Source organism: Rhinatrema bivittatum, chromosome 2, assembly GCF_901001135.1.
Source record: "Rhinatrema bivittatum chromosome 2, aRhiBiv1.1, whole genome shotgun sequence".
In the NCBI taxonomy this organism is placed as follows: domain Eukaryota; kingdom Metazoa; phylum Chordata; class Amphibia; order Gymnophiona; family Rhinatrematidae; genus Rhinatrema; species Rhinatrema bivittatum.
The window spans coordinates 805,723,257-805,748,166 of NC_042616.1; positions in this window are offsets into that span (position 1 = coordinate 805,723,257).

Genomic DNA, 24,910 nt, shown 5'->3' on the forward strand with positions numbered 1-24,910 from the left:
GCCTGTTTAGCTTGATGCCTGGTCACTGCCTTCACTTATATTGAGGGGCATTCCTGCATTTGCCATAGCCTGTCTGATGTCGCACCCTTCTTGGCGAATTGTTTTGCAAGGTCGTTGCCGACCTTATAAGTACTCATGACATTAGTGACCTTTTACCTTTTTCCAGTAAACTCATTTCTTTTGCATGCAATAACTAATCTAAGAAAACACAGAGGTAGGCGATCTATGATAGTCGTCAGGAAAGACACAAGGATAGATGCCTGGATCTTTTTCAATGTTTATTAAAACAGAGACGTATTTTAAAAACTTGCCCGACTTTGGCCGAGTTTCGCGGCTCACAAAGCCACTGCCTCAGGGGCTACAAGCAAACCAAACAAGAATCAATATCAATAACAACAAATCAAAAAGTTAACAATTAACAACATCATTAAGATCTCATAAATATTAAAAAGTCTTTAATAAAATTTAAAAACCTTTTTAAATTTTCACTAAGATCTAAGATATTGATTAAAACTAAAAAATATAAATAATCTTAAAATGATGACAAAATTAATATGATACCAAACATACCAAAAAATGAACTTCCTTAATACATTACCTCATACATACTTAAAAAATAGTATCAAATACTGTATATTGTCCTTTTAAATACAAAGAAGAATTACTTTACCTTAAACACTTCACAGCTGCAAGTAACACTCAGTAATGCAATTTCTTCCAACATACAATCATTGATTGTCAGCAATACATAAGACAACTGGAAAAAGTACATAAGACAGCTTGAAAGATTTTCCTAACCCTCTCATTAATTACTAGTATGATTTTGATAATAATCAACAAGTGGCAAGAAATTGATTTAAACATAACAAATTAATTAAAACAATATTATCATAAGTTGATGGCTAATTTTTAATATAGGCATCCTAATCCCTTAAGAAACTTAGAACATTGAACTATGTAATAAAACAGCAAAAAGTGGCAATAAATCATTGATTGCTAAAAAAAAACGCAATTTTTTTTAAAGACGCAAATTTTTTGCATAAACGTCTGACATCCCCGTGACAACAAAAACGCCCAAAAAATACATTTAGTGGATATAAACGGACTATGTATTTCATTATTCTTTTTTTTTAAATTTGAAACAAAATAAGCACTATTAAACCCTAAAAAGTTCACTAGTGACGGCTAAAAAAAGCTGTGCGGGAGCAACATCAGTATACCATCTCACTCTAATGCATCGGTAACTCGCTGAACTAAATATGGGAGACAAATAATTTTAAATTATAAATTACAACATAATCAAAAAAGGGGATAAATCAAATTACTAAACAGTTTACCTTTAGCGCTGACGTGCAGCATGTAGTCTCTGCTTCTATGTTGCTGAGCGCGTCAAATCCTCCATTTTAAAGGGCCAATTTTGGCGCCAAAATTTTAAAAATGGTCTTCAAAGATACTGCTTATAAAAAGGATCTTTTAGACATGCAATGATCTTTTTTCAATTTGCAAAAGAATGTTTTACAATTATTAAAAAAAATATAAAGGGATTCCTGATTTAATTCAATGAAATGGGCGTTACTACGTATGTCAATCAATCTCGTGGGTGTGTTTGCTAATGCACTTACATATTATCGGCTGTCAAGCAAAATGGTGTGCTCCTATTACCCAGTATAAATACTGAACTATACTGTTCAGTTCATATCATATTATTAAAATAACCCAATTTGAATAATGAAATACTGTTACCAAATAATGAAAAAATAAAAATAAATTATGTATGTCTAAAAAATATTCACACTATAAAAACATTTTTTTGCCAATCAGTAAAATGCAAATGCATGATCTAAAAATACAGATTTTAATGAAGCCACTATTGTTCCTTAAAAATGGTCAAATTGCTGTTAAATGTATCTGGAAAAGTAAACTAATCAAAAACCACCTTTGAATAAATTCAGTCCATAAAACTTATGATAAATAATTAAAAATTCTAAGAAATGTTAAAACCATTTAATTGCCACATGTAAAAGAATTTGAGTGCTGTCTTACCATATGTAAAACAGTTTATAACACACAATGAGTAATGTAAAAACACGAGATACCAACATCCAATTATTACTTGCATGCTGTTTACATGAACAAACAAGATTCCATGAAATATGTAATGAAGTACATTATGACAAAAAATGCAGACTAGAGGAATACAGAAAGATCAGTTTCCATATTTAAACCATTAGGTGTCATTGTGTTGAACTCATATATATATTTCTGTTCTATTTGCAATAATAATTTATCCAAATTTCCCCCTCTCCAGCTTAGACTTGGTTGCTGTATCACACAAAATCTGTGTTGCTCAAATTTGTGATTGAATTCCAGAGAGTGATCTACTAAGGGTTTCGACCTGACACTTCTTTTAATACTACTCTTGTGTTCCAATATACGCTTATTAAATTCCCTAATAGTCTTTCCAATATAATATTTATCACACAGACAGATTGCTGCATAGATAACTCCTCTACTTTTACAGTTAGTAAAAGTTTTCAGTTTAAAATCTATATTCCATCCTGGTATATGTAAGACATCCGTCTTCAAATTGACTCTGCACACTGAACAGTTGCCACATGGGCGATGGCCAGGAGGTCTTTTATCAATAGCTGTTTTGCTAGGCAACGCTGAAGGGGCTAATAAATCTTTTAAATTTTTATCTCTTTTGTTAGCTATCATTAATCTCTTATCTTTGAATGCAGGTAACACCTGTATTATTGGCCAAAACTTCCTGAGGACAGTATTGATGGGACAAACTAGAACATTCTTAGCTTGTGCGTCTCTATTCTTCTTTTTCAAAAGATCAGAACAATTCTGTTTTTGTGCTTTATTCAAACCATCCTGAATATGTCGCAATGGGTATCCTTTTTCTAAAAATCTCTGTTTCATTTGGATTGATCTTTCCCCAAAAAGAACATCCGTGGTGCAGAGTCGTCTCAGTCTTAAGAATTGTGAGTAGGGAAGATTCTTAAGTAAAGATCTGCTATGACTACTTGTATAGTGCAGCAATTTGTTGGTGTCAGTAGGTTTTTCTGTATATGTCTGTAAAATATTTCCCGTTAATCAATGTAATCTGGATATCTAAAAATGGGATGGATGACCCGCTGTGACTCATAGTGAATTTAAGGTTAGTATCTAGTGAATTCAACCAATTGAAAAATGTTTCTAACGTTTCCAAATCACCTCTCCAAATCAAAAAAATGTCATCAATGAACCTTCTCCAGAGTAATATATTTCTTTGAAAATCATGAAATCCCAAGTGATTTTTTTCAAATTGGGCTACATAGAGGTTCGCGACTGAAGGGGCCATCTTGGACCCCATTGCCACTCCTTTAATTTGCTGGTAAATACTGTTATTGAAACTAAAGACATTTTTTGTAATAGTTATTATTGCCAAATCAATCAAAAATTCTTTTGGAATGCGTCTGTGCATTGTTCGTGTCTCAAAAATATGTGTCATGATCTCTATTGCTGCAATTTGAGGTATGTTTGTATATAATGATTCACTGTCTAATGTCACCATGACTATATCTTCATTTAAATCACCTGAATCATTAAACTCTTCCAATGTGAGGATAAAATCTGAAGAGTCACGGATGTATGAAGGTGTTTCTGAAACTCGTGTCTTAAGAAATGTATCAAGAAATGATGAAATGGGTTCCAACAGTGAACCAATCGCTGAGACTATAGGTCTGCCTGGAGGGTTAATCAAAGATTTGTGTATTTATTTATTTATTTTTGGTTTTTATATACCGGAAGTTCCTGTATACAATACATATCACTCCGGTTCACATTTAACAGAGATAACTATCGCCGGGGGGCGGTTTACATGGAACATATCTATTATAATGAACGGATAAACAATAATGAGGTACAATCTATTATGAAACAACTAAGATTAAACTTAGAACACAACTTGTGTTCTAAGTTTAATTCTTTAATTAACTCTGTACACATTACTTTAGGTAATGTGTACAGAGTTAATTAAAGGTAATGTGTACAGAGTTAATTAAAAGTAATGTGTACAGAGTTACTTTAGGTAACTCTGTACACATTACTTTAGGTAATGTGTACAGAGTTGGCAGGATGGGATTCTCAACCTTCAAAAAACTTAATTCTTTATTTGTAAGAAAACCCCTTTCACTTGCATTTTTCAACAAAGCATCAATATCTTCTTTGATAGACATGGTGGGATTTTTCTCTAATTTGAGATAAAACGATTGATCAGAGAGTTGTCATTCTATTTCTTTGATGTAATCCGCCGTATCTTGAAGAACTATGGAGCCCCCTTTATCTGCTGATTTAATAACAACAGATTTGTCACTTCTCAATCTATTCATTGCCTCTCTCTCTTTTTTTGTGATATTAAAGAACTTTTTATCATTACCAATGTTCTCGATGTGGCTAATTTCTTCTAAAATCAGCGTTTCAAAAGTCTGTATAACTGGATTAGAAACTCCTGGTGGTATCCAGTTACTAGGTTTCTTAATGATGGAGAGGTCAGTATATTCAGCTGCCTTATTTTAAAAAAAATCTATAATTTTTAGCTTGCAAATAAACTTAAAAAGCTCCACTCTTGTGCGAAAGGGGTTGTAGGAAGGGGTAGGGATAAATGATAGTCCTTTACTAAGTATATTCACTTCATCTAGATCTCTTGATGATAAATTGATTATCCTATTTTTATCTAGTATTGATACCTCCGATCTTGGTTCGTTGTGAACCGGTTGTCGTAACTGCCTCTTCTCCCTCTCCCTCTCCCCCTCCACTCTCCTCGTCCTCTGAAAAAAGAAGTAGACAGTTTACTAACTAGGGGTTCACCAATTTGTGGATCTCTTTCTGGATCTTTCACCGAATCTCTTCTCCAGAGTTTCCCGATTTCCTGCACTCTCGTAAGATTTCCTTCCTTATTGACAGTAGTAAAAAGTGATGCTGATGTATCAATATCTAAATCAGTGTTACTCCTTACTCGTTTCGCATTCCTGTCTAAATTGGGACTGTCTTGCTGTCTCTTCTCATTCCTTTCATAATTATTATGTATCCTATTATTGGCATTATTAACATAATCATTTTTTTGTTTATTATAATGCTGTTTATTCGAGTACTGCCAAGAATAAACATGATTATTATTATAATCTCCTTCATCACGTTTGAATTTATCATATTTAGTTGCTTTCAAGTCCTTAGTGAAATTCTCCACATTATTTTTGTAATCCTCATGAATAAGATCAAAACATAAATCATGCTTCTTTAAGTAATCCAGATGCTCACCCAATTCGCTCTTCAATTTCTCTTCTCTCTGTTTTGAGGTTTTAATTATCAGAATCATTAGGTCCAAAGAGCATTTATTGAGAATCGCTTCCCAGCAGTTCATAAAGGTTGAATCCTCGCGGAACATACTTGGTGGTTTATTCACCCGTAGTCCTCTAAGTCCTCTAGGAATGCGTTTAAAGCAACAATAGTCCAACAATGTAGATGCATGAAGAGAACTTCTTATTAAGCTCTTACTAATACTGATTGTCTGTTCCCATTTCTTTAAAAAATCATCAAAGACTTCATCTTGTTTAAAGAATGGTTCAGAAGGTAACAGCTCATTTAATTCACCATCCGTGAAACTCAGTACGTCTTTCCACGGTGAAAAAGACATGGCCCTCAGAAGGGATGGTCCAAGAAAACACAGAGGTAGGCGATCTATGATAGCCGTCAGGAAAAACACAAGGATAGATGCCTGGATCTTTTTCAATGTTTATTAAAACAGAGACGTATTTTAAAAACTTGCCCGACTCTGGCCGAGTTTCGCAGCTCACTAAGCCGCTGCCTCAGGGGCTACAAGCAAACCAAACAAGAATCAATATCAATAACAACAAATCAAAAAGTCACTAGTGAACTTATTAGGGTTTAATAGTGCTTATTTTGTTTCAAATTTAAAAAAGGATAATGAAATACATAGTTTATATCCACTAAATGTATTTTTTGGGCATTTTTGTTGTCACGGGGATGTCAGACGTTTATGCAAAAAATTTGCGTTTTTAAAAAAGATTGCGTATTTTAGCGATCAATGATTTATTGCCACTTTTTGCTGTTTTATTACATAGTTCAATGTTCTAAGTTTCTTAAGGGATTAGGATGCCTATATTAAAAATTAATATGTATCAAAAAAATCACCACTAAAATCAGTGATCAATCGAACTAATCAACAAAAATCAAGAGAGAAACTATCGCTGATGAACCTATTAATTTTGAAAAATAATTTTGTGTTTGTATTTTTTGAAAATTATTTTTAACACCTACACTAGGTAGAATTAATGTTTTTTCAGTCTCGATACTGGGTTCAAACAATGTATATTAATGGAGGTGGAGGGAGGTTTCATATACTGTGTAGGTGTCCCCGCACCACTACTTAGTGGTTAAAATCATCAACCATCCTCCGTGATGTTGTTTTTTGAGAGACTTTTTATATATTTATATGCACAGGTCCCAATAACCAATAACCACCCTTAAGAGGAGGTGATATATGGACACAACTCAACCTTCGCGAGGCATTCTGGTTTTTTTACCTTAAGATCTTCTATTCCCCGGGGCATGAATGACGAACTCAATTTTAATTCATTGTTGTAAATTATAGTAAACAAATTCATGCTATACACTACAACATGGATATTTCAAAAAAATTCCTTATGTCATTACGGTGACCACGCGGTTGTTCCACGTGATTCCGGGTATATTGACAGTATGGACACAGTATCAATAACACTGGCAATCAAGTTCTAAACATGATCGGTATTTTCTGTTTTACTACACCAATTTTTAGGGATTCTTCACATGCTGGCTATTGACGTTCAGAAGATCGTTACCTTTTTTCAGCAAATGAGAACGAGGCCGGGGGATGTCCAACCCCGGTACTTTTCTTTCAGGTCCGCACATCAAAATTTGAACACAAGGCAGCACGGTTCTCCATCAGGTCAGTTGTTTGTTACACACCGGCGCGTGAAAAATAATGAACCTGGAGGACGTTCAGAGTTTTGAATAGTTCTTCCAGGTCCGCATATCAGATAAAGGTTATAGGAAGAAAGTTCCCAACCAGGTCGGTCATTTACTTCACGAACCAGCTTTGGGGTGTTAATCAAGTCAAGTTGTTTATTGGCTGAGGATGCTCACGTAGATACACATAAAAGGGGCCAGAACACACCTCAGATTATTCTTCCGGAGGCTTTTGACAGAGCAAGATCGACAAGAGGCAATATACCAGAACCATCAGAGGTATTACTGAGTGAAGAGGTTGGGACCCCATAAGGTTGGTTTTTTCATCATCAATATGTTCCCCTGAGGAAAGACTTACGTCTGAAACATGGACGGTTCATGTCGGGATCATCATTAGAGGTTGGACATTATTTACCAGCACATTTGGGAAGTCTGACTTGTAACCTCCTTAAAAATTGGTTGTCAAGTTTTACATCTTTAAACAAATGTTCACATCTAAGCAAGTTCATCGATCATCAAGCCGCGGAAGATTCTGAGGTTATTGGGACCTGTGCATATAAATATATAAAAAGTCTCTCAAAAAACAACATCACGGAGGAGAAGGTTGGTTGATGATTATTTATTTATTTAATATATATTTCTATACCGGACTTCACGAATGGAATTCACATCAGGCCGGTTTACATGGAACTTAGGGGATTAACAAGTATAACCAAACGAGAAGGCTGAAACAAGCAAAGTTACATAAAACAAGGGCATTGAACTTGGGGGCTAAAGTAGCCAGGAAGAAAGGTAGAGTGGAATTAGCAACAAATAAATAATATAAAACGGGTTATGAGATTAGTAATTATCTCATTCCTTGGGCTGAGTCCGAAGTGTCATTTTGACTAGGGGAAGGCTTGGAGGAAAAGCCACGTCTTCAGTTTTCTTCGAAAGGTATGAAGGCAAGGTTCCAGTCTTAGGTCCGTCGGTAGTCTGTTCCAGAGGACAGGGCCTGCTGTGGAGAAGGAACGTTCTTTGGTGGTTTTTAGACGGGTGTATTTTGTAGGTGGGACTTGAAGGGTTCCTTTATAAGCTTCTCTGATGGGTCTTTCGGACGAGCAGTGTTTGAGAGGGGTCTGAAGGTCTAGTGTGAGCTGTTTGTGGATAGATTTGTGGATTATAGTGAGAGCTTTATATAGAATTCTATATTTTATTGGCAGCCAATGTAAGTTTCGAAGGATGGGGGTAATGTGAGCACGGCGGTTGGTATTGGTTAGGATTCTGGCTGCTGCGTTCTGGAGCATTTGTATAGGTTTTGTGGCTGAAATGGGGAGCCCCAGGAGTAAGGCATTGCAGTAGTCTGTTTTTGAGAATAACATGGATTGAAGGATGGTTCTAAAGTCCTGAAAGTGGAAAAGGGGTTTGATTCTTTTTAGAACTTGAAGCTTATAAAAACAGTCCTTGGTGATATTATTAATTGATTTCTTTAGATTCAGATGATTGTCTAGTATAATTCCTAAATCTCTAGTTTGAGAAATCTGTGGATCCAGAGCTGTAATGTCGGTGTTGGTCGAGTGCTCAGGTGAGATAAGGAGGATTTCCATCTTGGATGCGTTTAGAACCAGGTTCAGGCTAGAGAGGAGGCTTTTTATGGACTTCAGGCAATTTTCCCAGTAGTCAAGCGTTTTTGGCAGAGAATCTTTTATGGGGATCAATATCTGAACATCATCTGCATAGAGATAATGTGTTAATTTTAGGTTTGTGAGCAGATGGCAGAGGGGCAGTAAGTAGATATTGAAGAGGGTCGGGGATAAAGAAGAGCCTTGTGGGACGCCTAGCATTGCTTTATAACTTGGTGATTCTCTGTTGTTGACTCTAACCTTGTATCTTCTATTTTTGAGGAAAGAGTTGAACCATCTGAGGGCGAGTCCAGTGATTCCAATGTCAGATAGACGGTTTAGAAGAATGGCATGGTTTACCGTATCGAAAGCCGCTGAGATATCTAGGAGGACCAGTAGGTATGAGAGCCCTTTGTCGAGACCCAGGAGGATGTGGTCTGATAGGGAGATGAGAAGGGTTTCTGTACTGGAGGATTTCCGGAAACCGTACTATGAGGGGTATAGTATTTTATGTTCTTCAAGGTAGTCAGAGAGTTGTGTGTTCACAATTTTCTCTGTGAGCTTTGCTAGAAACGGAAGGTTGGATATAGGTCTGTAATTGGAGAGTTCTTTTGTATCCAGGTTGGGTTTCTTCAAGAGGGGTTTGAGAGATGCAGTTTTTAGCTCATCTGGGTAGTTTCCTTGGGTTAGGGAACAGTTTATGAAGTTAGTCAGAGCTCTAGAGATGGTGCTGGGGATGAGGAGCAGAAGTTTAGTCGGGATGTGGTCCGTCGGATGGCTGGATGGTTTCATTTTTTTAAGGGTTGATTCTATCTCCAGGGTGGTTGTAGGTTCGAAGGAGTCGAGGGTGGCTCTAGGATGATGGGTGGGATTGGAGTCTAGAGCTGGGGGCATTGGGTTAGTGGGAAGTGTGTTTGTGGGCCAGTGTGTTTGTGATTTTATCCTGGAAGAAGTGTGCTAGTTCATTGGCTTTTGATTGAGCCTGTTCATCAGGGATAGTAGGGGCAGAAGGTTTTGTGAGTTGGGATACGAAGGAAAACAGAGCCCTGGCATCATATTGTATATTGTGGATTCTGCTTGCATAGAATTCTTTTTTTGTCTGTAGAATAGAGATCTTGTAGAGATGGAGGGTGCGTTTTTAATCCGATAGAGTTGTGGTGTTGGGGTTATTACGCCATAAGCCTTCTTTGTGTCTGAGGTCTAGCTTCATCAGTTTAAGTTCTGGGGAGAACCAGGGTTGTTTCTTTTTTTGTGACCAATTGATGGTTTTCGTCATTTTAGGGCAGAGTTTATTGGCTATTGATTCCGTGATATTGCTCCAAGAGAGAAGAGCCGCGTTGGGGTTGGAGATATCCATATTAGGAAGATCTTTAGTTAGATGTTCACTAAGAGTGTCAGAGGGACATGCTTTCCGGAAGTGGATGGTAGATTGAGGTTGAGATTCAATAGGATTTACTTTGGTGGAGAGAGTAGTTGATATCAGGGAGTGGTCCGACCAAGGTACAGGGGTGCAGTCTGGAGCATTATAGTAAGACAGGTTAGAATTAATGAAAATGAGATCAAGCGTGTGTCCTGCTTTGTGGGTTGGTTTATTGATGATTTGTTCAAAACCCATGGCTCTGAGAGTTGAGAGTAAGGATTCAACATTAGGAGAGAGAGGTGAGGCATCAACATGAAGATTGAAATCCCCCAATATCATAGCCGGAGAGTCTGTGTTGATGTATTTGGCGATAGTTTCTATGAGAGGGGAGGCTTTGGTGTTGAGTATACCTGGTGGAGCGTAAACCAAAAGAATTTGGATATGTTTTGACTTGAACAGACCTAGTTCCAGTTTTTTTGTGGGGGTCTTGATTGGTTGCTGTGTGAGAGAGAATTCTTTCTTGGCAGCTAGTAGAAGCCCTCCTCCTTTTTTTTTGTGTCTTGGGATTGAGAAGAAGTCATAGAGGTGTATCGGTAGTTAGTTTATCAGGGGAATGTCAGAGCTTTTTAACCAGGTTTCTGTGATGGCACAGATGTCTGGTTTGGAATCTAGTAGGTAATCCATTGAGGATGTGGGTTTTCTTTGTGAGGGATTGGGCGTTGAAGAGTGTCAGAGAAAATAAAGTGAGTCCTAATAGCTGGGTGAGAGGTGAAATCATGATGGGGATGAGTGATCTCTTGGTGTGGCTTAAGGGTCGTTGTAGCAGTCTCAAGTTGTGAGAGTAGTGATGATGAATGACGGGGATGGGGAAGGTTAGCATATTGCCTCCTGAGGTGAGGTAGAAAATGAAAGTAGTTGTGAGGGAGAGATGAATATAGTGGTTCTTGATACTCCTGTAATGAGATGTTCTCAGCTAAGGTTGTTGGTGCTTGGATGAGCGAGCTAGAAATTTTATTTTTTTTTTATGTATAAGGGTTATTAGGGGTAGGATGAGAGTTTGTTTGTTCGTCTGTCTGATGTGATTGAATGGGGTTTGAGCTGGTGGTCTGTGGGGTGAGTCCGTTGAGTGCTGGTCTGTGAGTCCGTTGGGTGCTGGTCTGTGAGTCCGTTGAGTGCTGGTCTGTAGGGTGAGTCCGTTGAAAGAGTCTGCTAGGTGTTGCTCAGCTGAGAGAAAGGAGCGATGCAGAATGCAAGTGGAGTGGTTGAATGAATGATGGTGGGTTGATGGGTGGTTACGTCTGGAAGTAGGACTGAGCTGCCGGTTGAAAAAAACAGGTGGGTGCTTTGTTTGGAGTTGCTCCGGAGTTGCGCGACGCCTAGGGCCGTGTCCACCTCCCCTGGCCCTGATGGGCCGACGCCGACCGCACGGGGAGGGCCGACCTTAGCAGAGGGTGGAGCACAGGTTCGCGGTGCAGGGAAATAATGACCGCATAAGAATAGTGGAAGGTTAAAAGGAATAGCGTCTGACTTCAGGGGCTGCACGAAGGGGGGCACAAAGAGGCGGGCCCCTTTGTCACGCTCCTTCGGCGCGCGACGCCGGGAGGGAGAGAGGGTTTTAAATCCTCTCGGCGACGCCAGATGATGTCACCGCTGCGCCGGATTCTGTCGAGGGCTGCAGGGAGGCGAGGTAAGTGTGGCCGGAGAAGCGGAGGGCCGGAGGGAGAAGCCTCGTGGTCGGCCTGGAGCCCGTTGGGGGGAAGGGTGCGATCGAGAGGCTTTACCTTAAAGGGCTTGCAGCGCCGACCGCGCAGGCCTGAGCCACCAGGTCCCCCGAAGTCTGCCGGCGAAGAGATAACCACTAAGTAGTGGTTATCTCTTCGCCGGCAGACTTCGGGGGATAACCACTAAGTAGTGGTTATCTCTTCGCCGGCAGACTTCGGGGGATAACCACTAAGTAGTGGGGCGGGGACACCTACACAGTATATGAAACCTCCCTCCACCTCCATTAATATACATTGTTTGAACCCAGTATCGAGACTGAAAAAACATTAATTCTACCTGGTGTAGGTGTTAAAAATAATTTTCAAAAAATACAAACTCAAAATTATTTTTCAAAATTAATAGGTTCATCAGCGATAGTTTTTTTATATTAAAAATTAGCCATCAACTTATGATAATATTGTTTTAATTAATTTGTTATGTTTAAATCAATTTCTTGCCACTTGTTGATTATTATCAAAATCATACCAGTAATTAATGAGAGGGTTAGGAAAATCTTTCAAGCTGTCTTATGTACTTTTTCCAGTTGTCTTATGTATTGCTGACAATCAATGATTGTATGTTGGAAGAAATTGCATTACTGAGTGTTACTTGCAGCTGTGAAGTGTTTAAGGTAAAGTTATTCTTCTTTGTATTTAAAAGGACAATATACAGTATTTGATACTATTTTTTAAGTATGTATGAGGTAATGTATTAAGGAAGTTCATTTTTTGGTATGTTTGGTATCATATTAATTTTGTCATCATTTTAAGATTATTTATATTTTTTAGTTTTAATCAATATCTTAGATCTTAGTGAAAATTTAAAAAGGTTTTTAAATTTTATTAAAGATTTTTTAATATTTATGAGATCTTAATGATGATGTTAATTGTTAACTTTTTGATTTGTTGTTATTGATATTGATTCTTGTTTGGTTTGCTTGTAGCCCCTGAGGCAGCAGCTTTGTGAACCGCGAAACTCGGCCAGAGTCGGGCAAGTTTTTAAAATATGTCATTGAAAAAGATCCAGGCATCTATCCTTGTGTTTTTCCTAACTTATCTAAGGCCAGAATCAATTCACTGTGTTTGATGGGTTTCTTTTTAGAATTGAGCATTTGATTTGCTTTCCAGTTAGGCAGATGTGTCATGAAATTGTCTGACGTAGTCAGAATCTGTGCAGATTATAATGGTCTGCAAACCATGCTGTACCGAAATTTGCACAGCTAGCAGTGCTCTGCTTACTGATTTGATTTTGATTCCAGAGCGTAGCTGAGAAATCACAGGGGTGATTCTCCTCCCATGCTATTCTTGCTCTGGCCAATAATCCATAGTCCTCTTCCCTGCGAAAAGCACAACTGTCAACATAAGCTTTAGGGAAATTGTTTCATGTTTTCTCGTCATAGGCAAGGTGACAGTGGACTTCTATTGCTTCTGTCTCAGGTTCCGAGACTAAATACAATTTTCTTTTAGCAGTGCAATCATGTCATTTTGGCTACATTTTGAGTCACAGCGCTTTTACCTCCTTGAGCATATTGCACCTCAAGCGGCCAACCTTGAAGAGCGAGTGTCCATGAAGTGGTTTTGCTGCTGGAGTCCTAACCGACTTTGATTTGGTCACTGGCGAAAAAGTTTATGGACTGGTTAAAAGTCTCTGCTATTAGTTTCTCCCCTTGCACATCGCTTCTGAAGTGTTGCAAGACCCGTACTGTGGTAAGAAGGGATTTCTCACACTCAGAATATTTCTTCTCCACCTCTGACAGGGCTTTACTGGCATATGCTATGACTTTCTGGTCAGTATCATGTTTCTGGTATAAGTCAGCACTCGTGCACTCTTCTTTCCAATTACTGGGTACACTAGACAAGGATTCCCACTGCCAGGGTTCCTCCTTCCTCAGGAGTTTTACCAGAGGCTGTGATATCGCTGCATACTGATCTATGAACTGCCGGGAGTAATTGTACATTCCCAGGAAAGAACGAAGCTCTTTCAGAGTGGTGATTTTATTTTTTGTGAGGCTTCTATTCTTTCCCTTTGGGGACGCAGTTCCTCTGCTGAGACTTCATATCCTAAGTATTTATTTATTTATTTAGAGATTTTTATATACCGCAATAAGTAAAGATATACATCACCGCGGTTTACATTTAACAATAACTTAGCAACAGGCTTTACAATTGACATTATTAATAAGTATTAATTAGAATAAATTACAATTAACAGGATTGACAGAAAACAGGCTTACAGACCGTGGACCATCGATTAGTGTTTAACATATAATTAAGGTATTGAAGAAACTAATAAACTTTTACGAACCAACACTAAAATTATAGAGCATATAATACAATAACGGTGCTGAGAGGGTATACAAAATCTATATTGAAAAGAAGATATTTCTGTTATATAAAGCTAATAAAATTCAGGATCAGAGATGGAGCGGGCAAAATGGGAAAGTAAGGAGTTTGAGGAGGGATAGGGTGAAGGATGGACAAGGAGAAGGGCAAGTAGTCGCGTGACTTCTTTTAGACCACTGACATTTTTAGAGAGAGACAGTTTATAGCTCCCAGTGCCTGCAGCTGGGCCAAAACACGTTCAATCTCTTTCAGTTGCTCCTGGAAGTTGGTGTTCTTAATTAAGATATCGTCCATGTATACACTAAGGTGCCCCTAGCATCTGCATCAGGGAGTGCCTTGTGCATCCGCTTCCATGAGCTTGATTGTTTGTTGCCTCAAACATGGGGAAGGGTTCGTTGGGAGCTATCTCCATCCTCTCTTCTATCTCCTCTGAGATGAAGCGAGTCTGAGCTGAACGAACATTTTGGACCCCTTCTTCGTAGGTTTTGTCCGTCTTGCTTCCGTCAAGCTTCCTCACAGTAGGAGGCAGTCGTTTCCCAGTTGAACTTCAGAGACTTGATCATCATAAGGCCAAATAAATTGTAAGTTGATGAGGCTTTTAGGTAGCATTTTTCAACACTGAAATGGTGAAATCACAATAAGAACCAAACCGATAAAGTATCTCATAAGAAAATGTTCCTACTGTATGAATCCTTGCTGCCCTCCCCCATGGCTTCTTTTAAAAAAAAAAACCAAAACAACAAAACCCAGATCAGCCCCAATCCTTCAAACTTCATTAACTATAAAGCTCCCCACCCTCCCGAACCCCCCACCCCCACCCCAAGACTTACCCAAAGTCCCTGGTGGTCCAGCAGGGGGCCTGGGAGTGATCTCCTGGGCCATCGGCTGCCAGTAATCAAAATGGCACCGGTGGTGGCTTCTGTCACATGGTAAGGGCAAAGGGAACCGGGTGCCGGCGGTAGCTCCTGTCACTTGGTAAGAGCAAAGGACCATGCCGCCATTTTGATTACTGGTAGTCAATGGCCCAGGAGCAAGAGGTTGCTCCCGGGCCCCCTGCTGGATCACCAGGAACTTTGGGTAGCGGGATAGTATGTAAATCCCTGGCTCTAATGCTAAACTTTCAAAAGGGAAACTGATAAAATGAGAAAAATAGTTAAAAAAAAAAAAAAAAAAAAAAAAGAAAGGTGCAGCTACAAAGGTAAAAAGTGTGCAACAGGTGTGGACATTGTTTAAAAAAATACCATCCTAGAAGCACAGTCCAGATGTATTCCATGAATTAAGAAAGGTGGAAGGAAGGCAAAATGATTACCGGCATGGTTAAAAGTTGAGGTGAAAAAGGCTATTTTAGCCAAAAGATTTTCATTCAAAAATTGGAAGAAGGATCCTTCAGAAGAAAATAGGATACATCATAAGCATTGGCAAGCTAAATGTAAGACATTGATAAGACAAGCCAAAAGAAAATTTCAAAAGAAGTTGACCATAGAAACAAAAACTCACAATAAAAACTTTTTAAAATATATCCGAAGCAGAAAGCCTGCAAGAGAGTCAGTTGGACCACTGGATAATCAAGAGGTTAAAGGGGCACGTAGAGGTGATAAGGCCATTGTGGAAAGATTAAACAATTTCTTTGCTTCAGTGTTTACTGAAGAGGATGTTGGAGAGATTCTGTTACGATTCAATGAATCAGTGAACCCTTGGGCCGCAATGACAAGGTAAAAAGGCTTACTGTGGTTCCTAGTCAGCGGGAGATGAACCTCAGAGCCGGCAGCCAGAGTTACCAGCAGGGCAGTGGTATAGACAGTCTGGAGTCGAGGCAGGCAGCAAAGAGACAAAGTCCAGTATCCAAAGCAGGGTCAGAGGCAGGCGGCAGGCAAGGCAGAGTCCAGTATCCAAAGCAGGGTCAGAGACAGGCAGCAGGCAAGGCACAGTCCAGTATCCAAAGCAGAAATCAACGCAAGGCAGGAGACACACCAAGCTGGACCTATTGCAAGGCACTGGCAAACCTTCAGAAGCCTCCTTATATAGTCCTGGGTGAGGAAGTGGTTCCTGCTGCTCCTATAAATGGGGGGAGGAGCCAAGTACCTGTGTCAGATTAGGGATAAGGATGTCCCGTGGGAGCCATGCTGCTGGCTCCCTGCTGCCTTAGCTGATGATGAGGACCTCGCAGAGAGTACCGAAGTGACACGTCTCTGCCACTGCCGGTAGGTGCGGTTGGCCATGGAGGGTCGGCCCCTGCTGATCGCAACAGTATCGCCTCCTTTAAGACCCCTTTCAGGAGGCCTAGGTTTCTCCGGGTGATTGGCATGAAAATCCACAAGAAGTGTTTTGTTGAGTATATTCTTCATGGGCTCCCATGAATCTTCCTCTGGGCCATACCCCTCCCAAGCTACGAGATATTCCTAATGTCTCTTATAACGGCGGACATTCAGGATCTCTCTGACTTGGTACATCTCCTCCTCCTCTGTGGAGATTTCCTGGGGAGTGGGCGGTTTTCGTGCAGGCCACGACAGTATCACTGGTTTCAAAAGCGAAACATGGAAAACATGGATTTTAAATGATGGAGGAAGACGTAGTTGATAGGTAACAGGAGTGACCTGTCTCAAGATTGGAAAAGGACCCACGTAGCGAGGGGCAAGCCTCATGGAAGGCACACGTAGACATAGGTTGCGAGTGCTAAGCCAAACCTTTTCTCCAACCTTAAGGTGAGGTGCTGGCCGCCGATGCTTGTCTGTAGTATTCTTTGTTCTCTGGGCAGGTTTGCTGATCATGGTTTCAATCTGAGTCCATAGCGCATGGAGATCCTGTGCTGTCATCTGAGCAGCTGGGGACGGCACGGATAATGGTATTGGAAGGGGGAAGGAGTGGTTGTCTCCCATAGACACAGAGAAAGGGGGAGGATCCCGTAGCTGCATTGGCATGACTGTTATGGGAGAATTCTGCCCATGGGAGAAGGTCGGCCCAATCATCCTGTCGTTCATTTACAAAAGCTCTTTAAAAGGTTTTTAAGGTGCGGTTAGTTCGTTCAGTTTGTCCATTGGCCTGGGTGTGGTAGGCTGTAGTAAAATCCAGTTTAACCCCAAATTTGTTGCACAAAGACCGCCGTGAACTGGGTTCCATGATCGGACACAATATGACGAGGTAGTCCATAAAATCGAAAAATGTGTTTTGTAAACAATTTGGCCAATTCTGGAGCAGAAGGTAGTGTTGGGAGAGCGATAAAGTGGGCCATTTTAGAAAAACAGTCAATGACCACCCAAATTACTCGATTACCATTGGAAGCAGGTAATTCCACCACAAAATCCATGGCAATATGAGTCCAAGGCTCCTTGGGTGCCTGCAGAGGTTATAATAAGCCCCAAGGACGTCCAACTGGAGTTTTCTGCCGGGCATAGGTTGGGCACGAGTCTACATAGGCTTTCACATCCTGGTACATCTGTGGCCACCAATAATATCTTCTGAGGAGTGAGAAAGTTTGAGCTCGTCCTGGGTGTCCTGCTACTTTAGAATCATGGCCCCATTTCAACAAGCATTGTTGTAACCGGGTTGGAACGACAGTCTTCCCTGGGGGAACTACATGGGTAGTGGCCATCAGGATTCGTGCTGGGTCGATAATGAACCTCGGTGGGGCTGGAAGATCTTCGGCCTCGGAAGTGCGAGAGAGAGCATGTGCTCTGACATTTTTGGTGGCTGGCCTGTATTTCACCAGGAAATTGAAACGGTTAAAAAAATAAGGACCAGCGAGCTTGACGGGAGTTTAGATGTTGGGCTTGGCGGAGATGTTCTAGATTCTTATGGTCAGTATAGACCGTAATAGTGTGAGCTCTCTCCAACCATTGTCGCCAGGCCTGAAAAGCTAGTTTTATGGCCAGGAGCTCCTTATCTCCGATACCATATCCCTTTTCAGCTGGGGAAAATTTACGAGAAAAATAGGAACAGGGGTGAAAAACCCCCTTGGTGGAAATTTGACCCAAGACAGCCCCATCGGCAGTGGAAGAGGCATCTACTTCCAAGACAAAAGGATGTGCAGGATCTGGGTGGCAAAGGCAGGTTTCAGAAAGGAAGGCCTTCTTAAGCCTGGAAAAAGCATCCAAAGCCTCCTCAGACCACTCTCTGGTATTGGCTCCTTTGCGAATTAGTGCGATCAATTGGTAATTGAGAGTAATGAGGAATGAAGTGTCTATAAAAATTGGCAAAACCCAAAGATCATTGTAGGGAGCACAGACCGGAAGGCTAAAACCATTCCCGGATGCAGGCCACTTTATCCGGATCCATTTGGAACCCGGTATTGGAGATAATGTATCCTAAAAAAGGCAAGGACTCTGCTTCACAAATGCATTTTTCCAATTTTATATAGAGCTTGTGGGACATTTTATATAGAGCTTGTTGTTGCGGTCTCCACCGCTTCCCCTTCTTTTGCTCTGAACAGTGCTCACCTCCGCTGCTGGAAACGCCACGTTCCGCATGCCCGGGACTCCTGCGGCTCTGCCAGTTCCTCGTGGCGTCTGCCATTGCTTGCCCATCTCCCCGCTGCCTCTCGCGCGCGTGAGGACGCACACTATGTGCGCACAGCTCCCGGAAGTCTGGCCCCGCCTGTGCTAATGATGCCACGCCCCAAGCCTGATATAACCGGCGTCCGGATGCCTTCTCTTTAGCTTGCAACAAGGTTCACTACTGCCTAGTAGTTCTGAGTTGCGCTTCGTCTGTTCCTCGTTCCTGACTTGACCTTTGGATTGCCTTTGACTTCGCCTCAGCCTGCCGCCTGCCTCTTACCTCGGTCCGTTCCTGACTTCGCCTCAGCCTGCCGCCTGCCTCTGACCTCGGTCCGTTCCTGACTTCGCTACAGCCTGCTTCAGTTCATAGCCAGCTACAGACTCCGTTCCAGTCTACAGCCTGCTCCAGTTCACAGCCAGCTACAGACTCCGTTCCAGTCTACAGCCTGCTCCGGTCCACAGCCTGCCATCGATTCTGTCACAGCCGTCAGCCGGTTCCCGGTCCGGTATCTACAGACCCCTGCCTCACAGTCCGGCTTGCTGCAGGTATCGCTGCGGCCTCGCTGTCCTGTCATCAGCTGGCCCTCGAACTGCATTGCTGGCCTACAGACTATCTTGTTCTCTTTGGACTGTTCTTACTACACTCCTTGCCCAGGCTTTATCTGCTAATTGACTCTGAGCATTCTCCCAAGTCCCAAGGTTCCAGGACCCTACGGGCTCCTCCTGGGGGGCTCCTGGTTCCCGGGTGAACACCTCCAGCCTGTGGCTCCGCCTCCCGGCCTACCTTGTCACCCTGGGTAGACCGGCCCAAGGGTCCACGCTCCTGACTGCAGTACCCAACTGCAACACTTGTGGGACATCACCGTAGTGAGATTGCAGATCTCGGGAGAATATCAACACATCATCCAGATAGACTACTACTTTATTATATAATAGATCCCGAAAAATTTAATTCATCATGGACTGAAAGACTGCAGGTGCGTTACATAGTCCGAAAGGCATTACTAAATATTCAAAATGTCCATCCCGAGTATTAAACGCAGTCTTCCATTCATCACCCGGCCTGATATGGACTAAGTTATGCGCCCCTCGTAGATCAAGTTTCGTAAACACTTGAGTGCCCTGTAACTGGTCCAGTAATTCAGGAATGAGAGGCAACCTCAGGACCTGCAGCCGGAGTTACCAGCAGGGCAGTGGTATAAACAGTCTGGAGTCGAGGCAGGCAGCAAAGAGACAAAGTCCCGTATCCAAAGCAGGGTCAGAGGCAGGCGGCAGGCAAGGCAGAGTCCAGTATCCAAAGCAGAAATCAACGCAAGGCAGGAGACACACACCAAGCTGGACCTATTGCAAGGCACTGGCAATCCTTCAGAAACCTCCTTATATAGTCCTGGGTGAGAAAGTGGTTCCTGGGAGCCTGGAACTACTTCCTGTTGCTGCTCCTATAAGTGGGGGAGGAGCCAAGTGCCTGTGTCAGATTGGGGCTAAGGCTGCCCCTGTAGGAGCCATGCTGCTAGCTCCCTGCTGCTGTAGCCAATGATGAGGACCGCGCAGAGAGTATCGAAGAGACCCGCCACTGCCGGTAGGTGCAGTTGGCCGTGGAGGTCGGCCCCCACCAATTGCAACAGATACCCATAAGAACATGCCATACTGGGTCAGACCAAGGGTCCATCAAGCCCAGCATCCTGTTTCCAACAGAGGCCAAACCATGCCACAAGAACCTGGCAAGTACCCAAAAACTAAGTCTATTCCATGTTACCATTGCTAGTAATAGCAGTGGCTATTTTCTAAGTCAACTTAATAGCAGGTAATGGACTTCTACTCCAAGAACTTATCCAATCCTTTTTTAAACCCAGCTACACTAACTGCACTAACCACATCCTCTGGCAACAAATTCCAGAGTTTAATTGTGTGTTGAGTAAAAAAGAACTTTCTCCAATTAGTTTTAAATGTGCTACATGCTAACTTCATGGAGTACCCCCTAGTCTTTCTATTATCCGAAAGAATAAATAACAGATTCACATCTACCTGTTCTAGACCTCCCCTGATTTTAAACACATCTATCATATCCCTCCCCCCCCCCCCCCCCAGCTGTCTCTTCTCCAAGCTGAAAAGTCCTAACCTCTTTAGTCTTTCCTCATAGGGGAACTGTTCCATTCCCCTTATCATTTTGGTAGCCCTTCTCTGTATCTTCTCCATCGCAATTATATCTTTTTTGAGATGCGGTGACCAGAATTGTACACAGTATTCAAGGTGCAGTCTCAGCATGGAGCGATACAGAGGCATTATGACATTTTCCGTTTTATTCACCATTCCCTTTCTAGTAATTCCCAACATTCTGTTTGCTTTTTTGACTGCCGTAGCACACTGAACCGACGAGTTCAATGTGTTATCCACTATGACACCTTGATCTCTTGCTTGGGTTGTAGCACCTAATATGGAACCTAACATTGTGTAACTATAGCATGGGTTATTTTTCCCTATATGCATCACCTTGCACTTATCCACATTAAATTTCATCTGCCATTTTGATGCCCAATTTTCCAGTCTCACAAGGACTTCCTGCAATTTATCACAATCTGCTTGTGATTTAACTACTCTGAACAATTTTGTATCATCTGCAAATTTGATTATCTCACTCGTTGTATTTCTTTCCAGAAAAGTAAGGGTCCCAATACAGATCCCTAAGGCACTCCACTGCTCACTCCCTTCCACTGAGAAAATTGTCCATTTAATCCTACTCTGTTTCCTGTCTTTTAGCCAGTTAGTCAGCCAGAGTGACTCACTGCTCTCTTGATTAACAAATGTTGGTACCTATTCAAACCAAATCACACTACCTCAACACCTTTCCAAGGTGAGTAATTGAACTGAACTTTTCAACCTTTTTACTTAGGTATACACTGCTCCTAGCTTATTTCTAGCTTCTGGCTACTTTTTTTTTTGGAGGGGGGGGGTTGTGGGTTGTTTTTTTTTTTAACTACAAACACTCAGTTCTGCTTACTAGCTACCTTACAGACTTTTAAAAATAAACACACTTCCTATTGCTTACTAGCTGCCTTATTGACTGATTATTTAAAAATACAAACAGTCTAACTTGTTTATTCACTGCCTTACTGACTATTAAAAGCACAAATACACTAAATAATATTCCCAAATAGTTAACTTTGTCTTTTTTAAAAGTATTGGGGCAATGTCCCAAGCAAAAACTTACTGATTCCTTTCAGCCACTAGAAGGTGATCCTCTCCTCTCAGTGCTCCCACTGGAATGTGGGTTACTGACAATGTTGCCAGGTTTTCATGAAAGAACAAGCACTTTTTCCCAAAAAAAAACAAGCCCAAAAAAAAGCCCAAAACACTGAAATTGAAACTTTATTTTATTTTTTATAACATTTAACGCTTGAAATGCTTTTGTAATGCACACAAAATGGCTTTTATTGTAATAAATAGTTGTAGCTCTCACAATTATCTAAAACAAGTCTGACAATTATTGATATCAGCCAGTTCTTCATTCTCTGTATGGTCAGCATTGTCACGATACATATTTTCATTGAATCGCTTCAGCATATTGCTACTTGGCACGAAGCTGGTATAGCAAATACCCTGGCGTCTCATGCCATAACGCACTTGCAATATTGCCGAAAGAGTTACATTGGCCATACGGTTTCTTGTCTTGGACTTTATTAAATTTACTTGAGAGAATACTCTTTCAACATCTGCGTTACTCAGAGGCAGTGCTAAAAGTGAAAGAGCAAATAATGCTAGATTCCCATATGCACATTCACCACTAGCATCTCTGAAGTTGTAAACTTCTATCCATAGTGATTCTGGGTTTGTGTCATCAGCAGTCTTCCATTGCACCAAACTGAGTTATTTATACTGAATGTCTAGCATCCCTATTGACCTTTGAATAATTTGATAAGTTCCAGAGTATAAAGCGGCTGTTTTACTTGAGACAGTATTGCAGAAGGGCTGAAAGACGTCAGCGATCGTCACAGCTTTGTGTTCTCTGGGAGTCTGTTCTGTATTTGCTTTGCAGCCTTAATCAGGAACCCCATGCAACGATTCTTTACATCAGACACTTTAGATTGATCAATTTTCAGCTCTTGAAGCGAGAGATGGAAAACTGCTCCGAAATCTACTGCAGATATGGGCAGGAAGATTGATGCATCAGAAATATTCAAAGCAATAAGATCCTCATCAGATGATGGTACAAATGCAAGGATCACGAATCGCAACAATATCGAGCGAAAAAATGTCAGCAGGTTGTCTTGCATTACACAGTGATTACCGGATTCCAGTTGAAATAGTTTGTTAATTCTGTTAAACTGCTGCAGTATTGGTGTCAAAAACTGCAGATATAACTTATTGACAACATCATTGTACATGCTTGCCAAAATTTCAGCATCATAACATCTTTCCTTGAATTTGCACAAGTCAAAGTGTAGTTTTAATTCATCCCACTGAGACAGAACACGTTCGCAGCAATTATACATGGACAACCATCTGGTGTTTGACAGCTGAACAAGCCTGAGAGGGGTCCTGTCCATCATTTATTGTCCTGTACAAGTTTGCATAATTTCTCTGTCGCTGGGCACTGTGAGAAAACCAAGAATATGATCTCCCAACTAAAAACTCTAAATGCCGAGGAAGTTGTTCTACAGCTTTGCTTGCACATAGCTGAAGTGAGTGACACACGCACTTAACCAGCTGTAAATCTGCATTTACTTGTCTCAGGTTGGTGTACACCAGTTGTGTTTGCCAATCATAACATTACAACCATCAGTACCTATTCCAATACACTTGCTGAAATCAACCTTCAGTTTTTTTTAGAAACTCCAGCACAGATGAGGCTATACCATCAGCTGTTTCACTCTCCAAGTCAATTAAACCAAGGAATGTAGAAACAATTCTGTTTAAAGCTATGCTGAAGGATCTCACGACGATACACAGTTGTTTTGTCGAACTTATGACTGTGCTTTCATCAATAATCAATGACACTTTGTTGATGTCATGCACTAGTTCTTCAAGTAAACAGGGCGCTATCACGTTGCAAATTAAGGCCGTACACTTAGTTCTGTGAAGCCTAATATCTTTGTTATGCATCGCAGCTGTCAACTCACATAGGTGATCGACAGTAGATACTGCAGAGTGGCAGGCTATAAAAGAAGCGTACTTAAGTTCCTGCTGTTGCAGGTAACATTTTGTTTTACTGCAGTAACACCAATGTCTGTGAGTCGCATGCATGACAAAGGAGCTGAATTTTTTGCATGTTTCTCCGTTTTAGCATGTTGCAGGAGGTCTGCATGATGCGCATGAATTTCGCATTTACAAAATTTGCACATAGCCTTACTTTCGTTGCCGACAACAGGCTGAATCCATGCTTTTAGTTCCCGTTCCTCTTCCCTCGCTCTGCAGTACTTTTTACCATACTTAGCCCAGTTCTTTACTTTAGCCATAGTAGATCAAAAAAGTAGTGTAGCAGCCAAGGACGGAAACAGTAAGTATGGACAGGCTTTCTTACAGAGGTGATCTGCTGCAGGGAGAAGAAATGAAAGGGGAAAAAAAGCAAAATTAGATGAAAGCAAAAGTGGTATAGAACAAATAAAACAAAATACTATTACAAGTTTCCATGTCACATTATTTACCTGTAGTCAGCAGGTATGGACAAGCTTTCTTTTTGCCAAAATAAGTATCTTTTATATAAAGGTGATCTGCTGCAGGGAGAAGAAATGAGAAAAAAAAATAGATGAAATCAAGTGGAGTAGAACAAATTTAAAAAACACCAGCCCCTCTCACTCATTCCCTCCTCTGAGCACATCCCTGGCCCCCACACTCTCATTCCCCCCTCCCTAACCCCTCCGAGCACATCTCTGGCCCCCCACACACTGATTCCCCCCTCCGAGCACATCTCTAGCCCCACACTCTCATTCCCCTCTCCCCACCCTCCTCCGAGCACATCTCTGGCCCCCACATAATCATTCTCCTCTCCCCACCGAGCACATTTCTGGCCCCTACATAATCATTCCCCCCTCCCAACATACTAATTCCTCCCCTCCTGATACTTGGCTGTAGCTGCACAGTCTGATTCCTTTGATGTTCCTTGCTGTTGCTGCTCTCCAATGCCGTGCTGCAGTGCTGGCCTTCCCGTTCCAGGACAGCCTGCTCTGCTCTGCCCACGTGCGATGCTGTGCTGGACGGACGGTGCTGGCTGGCTGGGTCTGCCCACAAAATGTGCTCGCCGGGTGTGCATCAACAAGCTCTGCTCTGATTGGCTTACTGCTGTAATATAGGGATAGGGTGCGCCTGCTACGGACAGGCTTCATCGCAGCAGCAGCCAATCAG